At 36.7% G+C, this 12,007-nt stretch overlaps 1 protein-coding gene across 2 annotated transcripts in view; it reads right to left on the bottom strand.

The window, feature by feature from the left end:
* Positions 1–12,007, bottom strand: part of ZFAND3 (zinc finger AN1-type containing 3) — a 321,058-nt gene that overhangs the window by 88,486 nt on the left and 220,565 nt on the right. The gene's annotated exons all lie outside the window — the stretch shown is intronic.

The raw sequence follows: 12,007 nt of genomic DNA, 5'->3' as shown, positions 1-12,007 counted from the left end.
CAAACATACAATTATTACTAGTGATTTTATAATAGCAGATCAATAATCCTAACTATGATTTTCCTAGCTTCTGGTTACTGGGCAGCATGAGCCAGGGAAATAATCCAAACTTTCTCCCAGAAAGTATTAAATTCTAGTATTGTCTTAATGAAAATCTGAATCACAGTAAAACTGTTATCAGGCTGATACTGGTTTAATAAAGATTCATCTGAAAAAAAAAAAACCTGCTATTTCCAGGCAACTTGAAACCCTTCATGAAATACAAGATAGTGTGATACTAATTCAAATTTTGTGTGTTTTATGTTAACAGGGTCATGCTATGTTTATTATATTTTTTAATAATTGCCAAGTCAGCCTTACATTCTGATTTTCAAATAGACAAAGACTACTAAGTCAATGAACTGAAACATTTAAAGCTCCCTATCAAATAGAAAAAACAAATCAGGGGTGCCTGGGTGGCTTAGTTGGTTAAGCGTCCAACTTCGGCTTAGGTCATGATCTCACAGTTCATGAGTTCGAGCCCTACATCAGGCTCTGTGCTGACAGCTCAGAGCCTAGAGCCTGCTTCGGATTTTGTGTCTCCCTCTCTCTCTGCCCCTCCCTGACTCCTGTTCTGTCTCTGTCTCTCAAAAATGAATAAACGTTAAAAAAATAAAATAAAATAAAATAAAAAGAAAAGAAAAGAAAAAACAAATTATTAGAAAGTCCTTCTTAGGAACCAACTGCCTTATGCTAATTAAATAATCCAGTCTGATTTTGTCTAAAATTCACTTAATAAAGGTGAAATTTGGCAAAACTAACTCATTTAAAAATATATTTTTCATTTGGGAATAGTTGGTTGTTTTTTTTTTTTTTTATTTCACTTGTAAGTATGGGTGAATGTGTTTTGAATGGGATGAGGAAGAGGAGCAAGTTATTCTAAAATTATCTTTTAAATGCTTAATGGCATTTATAGACAAGTTCCTCCTTTTAAAGTTGTATTACTACTAAACAAATTAAGTGATAATGTTCTACGCAGATACAACTCTAATTGTCCCTTACTCTAAAGGTACCCCAACAAGAGGCCTTGTAAATCGAATTTTTTAGAACTTTTTCTAATTTAGGCAACTAACTGGGCTTAGATCTTGCATTAGTGTGAGATGGTATTTACCATTAATTCTGACCAGTGAGAAAAAGGAAAAGGAAATGTATTTGGACTGTCAGTGCTGGTACTCATCTTTCAGAGAAAATGCCTTTGGCTTCTTACAAGGGATGTTATGAGAAAGAATTGTGTAAAACAGTATATTCTGAAGAACCGTTATTGAGAACACTGCTCCCTACTGTTCTCACTGTCTGCTTTAGAGCTCATAGGATGGTGATCTGTGAACTACCTGCATTTCCATTTCTGCTCTGGCTCCTAGGAAGCTCAGGTTTCAATCTGTACTCTGTCTTTTAACAGTTATACGGATGTTTATGGGTGTGAATTTGTGTACAAATTTCTCTTGTCTTTATCCTACTAATCAATCTGAATTTTCCCTTTTTCCTGATTCTTTCATTTAAAAAGAAAAAGTCTATTGTACTCTGTATGTTATTTTTTACTAGACTACCATTTTTTGGAAAGAAGTAGTGACACATAAAAAACTAAATGCCACAATCGCATTTTTATGTGGGTATTTCATAAAGATCAGCATTTATAAATAATACACATGTCTATATCTATACTTGAGTGAAGGTTACTAATAAAACCAAAAGGGAGGAAAATTACTAGAAAATTTGTGAGTATATTAAATTAGGAATAAAATTCTACATGAACTATGTTGGAATTTCTGTTATGAGTAGACCATAGTTATGCATTTTTTTTCACTTTACCCTTTAGGGCAAAGAATGCATGCGGTGGAAATATCAACCAAATAGAACTGAACAGGTTTCAAGGCAAGACATGCCAAGTCTAAGTAACAGATCTAAAACTGTGAGAAGCTGAAAAGTAATGGACAAACAAAAACGAACAGAAGATGCATAGGAGGCCAGGTACAACACTGCCAAAGCAGTACAATTTCCCTGGCAGTTTACACTTCAATGGTCTCAGCACAAATCATACAAACCTAAAAAGATATGCTCTGAAAAGAGAGAGCAATTACTTTTGCATTTTCGAATGTACTTTATCAAGAGCAAAAACATCTTCCCAACACAACCGGCCCCAAAGCTCCCATTTCATGAAAGTGATTTACCATCTCACTTGGCTCTCTGTGTGAGTAACGCTGTAGTGCAAACTTAAGGGAACAAGCTAGCATGTCAAGGAGGATGGCAGCACATTCCCAATTTCTCTTTTAATACTGTGCTTATCAATTTGATGGATGTTAAATTCCATTCATCTTTTTTCCTAAAAACTAAAACTGAGAGTGACAAGGAAAATTACATTCTCTACAGCCAAGTTCTTGCTGAGGCATTAGAGATGCTGGCATGCCTACTCAAGAGTAAACTGTGGCTCTAGAGCTCAGGAGCTCAAATTCTTCTGCAAGATGGCTAAAGGATGAGCTTTTGTTTCCATTTTATTCATGTTTCCATTTTATACAGGTCCGGTAGGGAAAATATAGTTACAAGCTTATTTGCATAGATAACAGTGTTTCTCCATACATCTTTTAAAAACCTAAGAGAGCTGGTCTTACTTTCAACTAAATTCAAATCCAGCAATAAGGTTTTTTTCCCCATCAAGCTTTTCCATTAACCACTTAAGTCATAGACAGAATTTAATGCAACCTAGGTAGCAATTACAGGTGGCTCTTGAACAACATGGGTTTCAGATGCACAGGTCCCCTTATACAGATTTTTTTCGATACAGTACAGTCAACATATTTTCTCATCCTTATGATTTCAGTAACATTTTCTTTTTTTTAGCTTCCTTTATCATAAGAATATACTATGTAATACATATAACAAATTCCAGTCAACAACAGGCTATTAGTAGTTAAATTTTTCAGGAGTCAAAAGTTACACATAGAATTTTGACTGCGTGGGGCCTAGCACCCCACACTCACATTGTTAATGGTAGTATATTGCTATGGATGCAAAAAAAGAAAAAGAAAAAAGAAAAAGGTAGAGAGGGTCAATTTAATGGGAGAAGGGGAAGCAAAACTGGCTTATACTAGCAGTGATTATAATTGGAGAGACATAGTAAAGACTTTGAACTAGATTTTTATGGAATTGTTTTTTGTTGAAGTGGCTATAACTATCTATACAAGAGAAACTGTTCTTTGTGACTACTCTCATGACACTTTGTCCCCCAAAATCTATATTTTTCTCCTTGTCACTTTAAATCACAAAATATACTCATGCGATTTTGGAGCTAAAGAGCTTTTAGAAATAATCTACTACAAGGTTTTCAATCTAAAAAAAATTTCAAAGGTACCACCAGCATTTTAAAGAAACAGAATAGAAATGGAGTGTACTGCAGATTTAGTAAGGCTAAATTTTCTTTCATAAAACTTTTGACTTTGTTACAAATATGCATTATTAGGCACACATACATGTATACTGGATCACAACATAAAATGTACTTCTTACTGCATGATGTGGTTTAAAAAGTTACAAAACCAATGATCCAATACATTTTCATTTTATATATGAGGAAAGTAAGGCACAGAGAAGAAATCAACTTGTTCTAGGCAAATGCACCCCCCCCCCCATGGATGTTAAGCTGTAACTTCTCCAAGTAGATTTTATCACTTAATGTAAGTTATATATTGCCAATCATCTACTCTCTAGAATATACTCTAAAACTCTGGCAATGAAAGATAAACCCTTCTTTGTCTCCCTTTCTTGCAGATGTTTCTTTTAGTTGAAAACCAGTAAGGACAAAAACTCCTTACACTTTTTTTTTTCAAGTACTCCTTATGCTTCTTAAAAGCAGCAGGTTAATGTTTAAGTGTACTTTTCCCAACTTCAAACGGGCCAGCCACAAGTATGATTTACTCAGGCCATACGTTATTTGAAATGTGCACTTTTCAATTCAGCAATTCTACTTTAAGAAAACTGTTTTAAGGAAAACAAGTGCAAAAGTAGTGTACATATTAAGAAAATAATGGTGATGTAACAAAAGACCACAGAAATCAAGCTGAAGGTATTCAGAGTGGCCAAATTAGGACAATTTGAACCTTAAAAAAAAAAAAAAAAAGAGGATAGTAATGAAGTATAACTTACTGAATAAAATAGAAATTCATTGGTTCATACTGATGTAATTAAAATGAAAGAGAGGAGAAAGCTCTTTGTTACAGCAGAAAGAAAACTAATAAATACAGAAGAAATAATGTGGTTACTAAAAATCATCAGTGGGTGCTAACACTACTGGGTGAAATTTTGATGAGGAACAGGATATTTATATAGTAGTCTCAAAGCACCTACCCACAAATTCCTTATTAATTAGAAAGGAAACAGTAATTTTATAGTAGAGAGATCTGGGGACACCACTTTAATCACATGCCTCTCGATAGGATGCAATTAGAATACAACAATCATTTGTGTGAAATATCTCTCAAAAATGCATAATTTGACCTAATCATGAAAAAACATCAGAAAAATATAACTGAGGGACATTCTACAAAATAATGATGTGCATTCCTCACTAATGTCAAGGTCAGGAAAAACAAACAAAACAGGCTAAGGGACAATTCTAGACTAAAGGAAGCTAAAGAGACATGACAAGTAAATGCAATGAATTAGACTATGATCCAGGGGAAAAATTTGCTATAAAGGGGATTACTGAAACTGATGAAATGTGATTATAGACTATGGATTAGATAATGAAACAGTATCAATATTAGATTTCCTGATTTGATAACTTCACTGTGGTGGTTATATAAGAGAATATATCCCTATTTCTAAGGAAATATACACTGAAATATTTAAGGATAAAAAGGCACATCTCCAATTTATGTTCAAATGGTTCAGAAAAAGATGTGCACATGTGTGCCCCCATACATACATATACAGAATGATAAAACAAATGAGGCAGAATGTAAAAAAATGCTGGATCTGCATAAAGGAAATATAAAATTGTACCAAAATTACAAGTTTTTAAAAGGTGTGTACTTGGGAAGCAGCCCAAGTGTTCACTGATGAGTAGATGGATAAACAAAATCAGGTGTATACACATGGCAGAGTATTATTCAGCCTTAAAAAGTAAAAAGAAAGGGAATTCTGTCTCATGCTACAACGTGGATGACCTCTAACGGCATTGTTATAAGCCAGTCACAAAGAGACAAATACTGTATGATTCCACTTATGTGAGGTACCTGGAGTAGTCAGATTCAGTGACAGACAGTAAGATGGTGGCTGCCAGGGACTGGGATGGGGAGGAAGTGGGCAGCTGTACAGGTATCAAGTTTCAGTTGCGCAAGATGAAGAGTTCTGGAGATTGGCTGCACAACAATACGAATGTTCTTAACATTACTGAACTGTAAACTTAAAAATGGTTAAGATGAAGCTTTAGGATATATGAATGGCCCACAATTTAACAATTCTAAATAAAGTGAATTTTTAAAAAGCTATGTATAAAATAGTCACTACAATCTTTTGTTCAACAGTGTTAACCATCAAAATGTCCTTTAAGAGGAGATGAAGCAGATCTGTACCTTATAGAAAGAGTGGGGAAAAGAGTGAAAAATCTAAGTTTACAAAATACTATGTTTAATATACCATCTGTATATGACAATTAAAACTTCTAATTCTTTTTTAGTGCTTTTCTCCATTTCTCCCCCCAAAAAGTCTAATAATAGAGATGCATTATAAGTTTAGGAGCAGTAATATCCGGGTAGTAGAATTAAGAAGGGGAATATTATTTTCTATCATTATGTCACAATTGCCTTTTTTTAGACAATAAGTATGTATTTTAAAATCTATTTAAAACAAACATAGAAGGGGGTGCCAGGGTGGCTGGGTCAGTAAAGCATCAGACTCTGTGCTAACAGCTCAGAGCCTGGAGCCTGCTTCAGATTCTGTGTCTCCCTCTCTCTCTGCCCCTCCTCTGCTTGCACACTGTCTCTCTCTCTCTCTTTCTCTCTCTCAAAAATAAACATTGAAAAAAAAATTTTTTAATAAAACAAGACATAGAAAACGATAAATACCTGCATTCTCACCACTTAGAAGTAACTAATTTTGGTATCTATTGTATTTGCAATACGTGTGTGTTTGTGACTTTTTTAAAAAGTACTGATAGAGTTGTGGTTCCCCACCCTAGTGCTCTTCGGTTTCAACCATTACCATGGATTTGGAATGTCTCCTTGTAAATCATGTATTTTACTTGTATTACCCAGGGAAGTTTTAAAAATTTACATAAATGACACTATACTGCATGTCTCATACTATTACTAGCTTTTCCTCAATGTTAGTTTGGCATACATCCGTTTTGACACACATGCATCTAGTATTTTCATTTTAACTTGTAAATACTACTCCAGCTTAGGAATATACTCTCCTCCTTCCCACTTCTGAAAAAAGTCCCTGGGAAAATTCTACAAATCCTTAATAAACATAGAATGAAAATGTGTATGGAACAGGTTAAAGAGGAAAGAGTGGCCAGTTAGGCTTTTCCATATATGTCTGAAAGCTGATTATGGACAATTTTAACCTTCAAGTTGCTAAGAAGCATTGACATAAGTCAGGCAAAACTCTTGAGATTCTTTATATCCTATGATCCTCTCATTCTTCCCAAATAATCTTTAGTCTTGTTAAGACTGATTGTCATTTGGTAAAAAAGGAAATTTTAAGGGGGATAAGGCACTAACTTGTAGAAACAAGACCCCACACCTTTTAAATTTTACTAACAAAATGTAATTTTATATTAAAAACAAAAACACTAAATTTGTTCACTTTAGTATCTGTGGTTTTACTTTGACCTCAAAAACCAAAAACAACCAGGTATCAGTTAACTTGAGCTTCAAGCCAAGCACGTTTCAGGGTATAATCCAACAGCTTCGAGAGGCAGTGATGTCCTAAAAGCCGATTATACAGTAACAGATTCAGCTCCTTTTTGGTGTGCCTTGCTTTCAAACCTTTGCATCTAGAATGACATGTAAAATCTCAGACTACTGTTATTTGGCAAAGGCAAATGACTAGGAAGGTCTACTGACACTGAAAATGTTCAGGTGACAATTCTCTGAATCTTCTAAATTATGCCAGAAACACTTTATTTTCTCTCTTAAAAATATTAACGTACAGATGTGGGGAAATGACTTTCAGCTAACTTTTCCTATATGATCATCTTTGGAGACCCTGCCTCAGAATGCTTCCCAGAGGCCTAGGATGAACCTTACCATTTTAAAATACTCCATTTTATAAATAATTTCTCTTGCACATCCTTCCCAAATCCAATTAAAATGGTACATTTGCTTGAGTTTTAGTTGGTAAGATTCATTTAAAGTTCACACATTTAAAAATATCTGTATGAAATAAAAAGTCATGAGCCCTTTCATAAAGAGCTAATGGACCAACATGCTAAGCAGAACCTCCTGTTTTGACTGCAAGCAAAGGGCTACACTACATGTACCACCTCTATCTCTGCCATACAGGAGAGAGCAAAGTGTCATCAACCGGCTAGAGGGTAATAAAGCTTTGAAGCAGAGTCACTTCTACTCTTAGGGTCCTCAATACAGCAATGGCAGAGAAAAAGACAGGATGAGATGCCTACAACCAGGGACATCTGGTTGGACCAGTTGATTAATCCTTGAAGTCCTGCTTGTCTAGGCTCCACAGAGCCCTGGAAAGCCCCCTGCTCCATGTGTAGACAACTATGAAGGAGCAGAGTGCAGCCCTTCACTCTGCTTTTAACTCTCTACCTCCTCTGTTCTTTGGCACTTGTATTAATTAGCTCATATCCTTCCACACAATCCCCTTATTAAGATCGTGTGAAAGAAAAGTCACTCCCTCCCCCCGCAAAAAAAAGATTAAGGACGTGCAGTCTGGAAAGTTAATCTTTGATTCACCCTATATTGCAGTACACAGTCAGGAATACTCTGGGTTTGTTATCAATTATTTATACTTGGTCAATAGGCAGACCCTTGGCTAGTCTCCAGGAGAGATGAGAGGGAACAAGAGAGCACAACCTATACACCTAACCCTCAGGAGAATGACAAAGGTGAGCTTAAAGGACCCCAAGAGTCCTCATCTGGATTAAGGAGCACTGGCAGTGACTGGGCCCTTGTGTGGCCCCTCCGCAATAGATGTGCTACTGCGCCCCCTGCTCTGGGTACGGACAGGCTGTTTCTTTTATCTACTTTAACGCATGTACCCCCCAGCTGATGCCTTTCCATTATGTTATCATCATCACCTAATTGCAGGGCAACCTGGCTGGTAGAAAATTTTTTATTATTAATGCTCGTTAAACAAGCATTATCACACTTCTTTGGGAACAGTAAGTTTGAACTATCACATAATCTAAATTCTTCCCAGAGAGAAGTGAATACTGGGTCAGCTTAAAGGAAAATTAAAGTTATTATATTTATTTAAGGATGAAAATGTCTGACTATTTAAGAAACCAGGACACAGGGAAAAAAAGATTTTCAACTCTTATTTATAATGAATTCCTGCATTATGGGTATGCCTAGCTAGAGTACTCCAACAATGCTCATTCTGATGAGAATATGGCAATATACAGTGTTTACTGACATGGTGAGAGGCGAAGTTCACTCAACTATCCATGGCAGAAATTCTATTCTGCTGAACCCCAGAGGGCTAGCTTGTGCCACACATCAGGAAGACCACAATAGGAGAGGTACCCAAGGCTTGGCTATCATTCAGATAAAACTAAAAAGATTTTCTATTCATTTCCTGGTATTTTACATGTTGTGTGTGCTTACCCATTACATTCTACAACCCTTTAAGAGATTCTAAGCTAGAAATGGCCACAGAATACCTATTCTCTCTTCCCTAAAAGACTGAGTAGCTCAAAGAAAAAAAATATGTTGGGTTAGCAGGATATCACATGACTAGAATTGAGATCCTACTCCTTAGGCAAAAGCTACATTGTTTTATACAAATTCTGAAGCATTTTGGTATGTTATAAAGCAAACAGAATTAAATGGAAACTATCATCTGTCCAAGTGAGAAAAGTATATGTTACATAGAAAATGAAGTCGGGGCACCTGGGTAGCTCAGTCAGTTAAGCGTCTGACTTCAGCTCAGGTCAAGATCTCACGGCTCGTGGGTTCGAGCCCCACATCGGGCTCTGTACTGACAGCTCAGAGCCTGGAGCCTGCTTCCGATTCTGTGTCTCCCTCTCTCTCTGCCCCTCCCCTGCTTGCACTCTGTCTCTCTCAAAAATAAAAAAAACATAAAAAAATTCAAGAAAATGAACTCGATTCTACAGTTTTTGCAAATCCCACCAGACAGTTTACCTTTTAAAATATATTCATAAATTTACTATTACATGTTAAAGTTTGCTTACCTACTTAGCTTCTCTATTTCTATTTGGTACATTTTTCTTATGTCTATCTATTGATATTCTCTTTGATGAATCACTGTAATCACACCTTCCTTTAAACATATTTATAATTATACAATTTAAAAACATATTGTAATTTGAAGTCTTTGTCTACGTCCAACATCTGGACCCCTTGAAAGGCAGTTTCTATTGCCTGCTTTTTTTTCCTGCATAAGGTAACACTTCCATTTTCTCTACATGTTTTGTAACTTTTTGTCAAAAACTTGACTTTTTAATTGAAAAAATTTTCTTTTAACTGGCCATTTTAGATTACATGTTATATGCCAGCTCTGATTACTTACTCTCCCTCTTTGGTTGGGTGGTTATTTGTTTAGTGACTTGGTTGGACTACATCTGTGAAGTCCATTTACCTGCAGTGTATATTCTCGGATGACCCTGCTCAGACTTTCCCTTGTTTTTATCTTTTAACCTAGGTACCTAGGGGGTCACATATTGATCAAAGTTTGTGCTTGCTTAAACCTCCTGAGCCAGTTAGTTTTCCATCCTTTACTCTTCAATATGTGTGTGGCTTTGAGACTGCTTTCACTTTTCAAGGAATGTATGATATTGTCCTGCATTCTGCCAGGGACTAGCAACTTGGGGGTTCTCTCTCTCACTACTAACAGGGTGCAGCTTGAGCATGCCCAGCCTTAAATACCATCAGGGAGGAATGTGGAACACTGATTTCATTTTTAAGCCTGGCTTTCTAGGCATCCCCTCTAGATCAGATTGAGTTATTGTTCAGTTAGTGTTTTTTCACACATTGTGCTTAAGCCCCTTGAGCCAGGAAGACTCCACACTTCACTAATGGATCTGTGTGTGACCTGGGGAATGCTTTCAGGTCCACCCCACATCCTGCTCAAATTGCTCCTAAGTGGGTGCAACATAGTGGATGTGCACAGCCTTCCAGACCTCAAGAAGTGGCTGTGATCCTAGGAGGGATCTTTTGGCTTTTTCCTTGGTTCTTTTCTATTTCTGGCTGGTTTACCTTTTTGTTTATTACTACTAGCATCACAGAGCTACCTCTACCCACTTAATTATGCCACTGCTTCCAATCATGGCCTCAGGTATGAACTTTTCTACGATTTGTGCCAAATAAAGTCAGTGTCCACTCTCTCCCCTCCAATGCAGACCCTCTACCATTTCACAGGTGCTGAGATTGAGGAGAGAAGTTAACTTCTCCCACAGTGACACCCTGGTTCATTTTGGCTTGCCCTTCTTGGTATAGAAACTGTGCCCTATGAGCAAGGTGGGCAAGGGCAAACAGAGATCCAGTACCTTTGTCTTGTTACGTCTAGGGCAGAATCCTTACCCCATGAGTGGAAGGAAGCTGGGTTGGAGAAGGAAGCCCCAGTCCTCTTAGCCACCCCTGCCCAAAACAGTGCTTATGCAATATGAGGCTGGAAGCACTTAAGAGAGGCTAGCTGTCTGTCCCTCATGCAGTGAAACTGTATCCCTAGACTTGCAGTTGGAGGAAGAAAGAGCTCTCTGTACCTGCACTGGACATATCTACCTGGGGCAGATGTTCTATAACATGGAGCTAAGAGAGTTTGGAACAGGTTGTGACTCGAATGCCATAGGCTCTTGCTGTTCTTACCAAGATTTAGTTGACTGTGGTAAGTGTTTCTCTATTTACCGTGCACACTTAGGACACTTTCCAGAAATTTAATTCAAAAAAAAATTTTTTTTGCTAGATGACTGTTTCACTAGGGAGAGGGTCTACCAACCTTCTCATAGAGCCATTACAGAAATTCCCACCCTGGACTATTTCTAGGAAATTAAAACATGGAAATGAGATGATAAATCTTTACCTTTCCTAGATAAGTGGTGTGTGTCTGTGCTGTTCTTGAATGACCCAACACTGTTTATACAACAGTTTATATTACACAAAAACAAAATGTAGAAACCTTTACAATAAGAATTATGTTAATGAGGAATTCTCACATACTAATTAAGCAATGTAAGTTTATTGTTTTGTCTGTACCTAAATATAAATATTATTGAATACTCTTTCCCCCTTTTTGAGGGTTATTTTTAAGAGTTTCAAAGGTAAAATACACCATCCCTTAAATGCTGGACATATATGCCCAGCCATGTATCACCTTGGTTGCTTAGAAACCACGAGGCACAGCCTGAATAAGCAAAATTAGAACAGCAGAAGGAAAGAACCCTTTGTTAAAAAGAAGTTCAGGAGAAAATGCCCTGGCTATACTGTGTATTTTGAAAATGAGAGACCGCAAGATAAACAAACATAATGGAAGGTTTAGGATGTCACATGTGAAGATGCCTTCTCCAAAGCACCTTCTTACTACTCTTGAGTTACATACTTCAACTCAGTTGTACTTCACCAAGGAAGAAGAACAACTTTAATGCATGTACAAAATTTCCATAACCCCATGCATCAAAGTGTCAAAAAACTACCAAGAAAGAAAAGCTGACCTATATTTATGAACTCCAAAGGTCAACGTGAAATCAACGTTACACCAGGCTCAGGAGGTGTAAAAATTTAATTTCCACTCAATTCTGACTATTTAATAGCATGAATCAGGTGTAAGG

This window comes from Panthera leo, chromosome B2 (genome assembly GCF_018350215.1).
Source record: "Panthera leo isolate Ple1 chromosome B2, P.leo_Ple1_pat1.1, whole genome shotgun sequence".
NCBI classification, from domain to species: domain Eukaryota; kingdom Metazoa; phylum Chordata; class Mammalia; order Carnivora; family Felidae; genus Panthera; species Panthera leo.
This window is presented reverse-complemented; position numbering and strand designations above follow the sequence as displayed.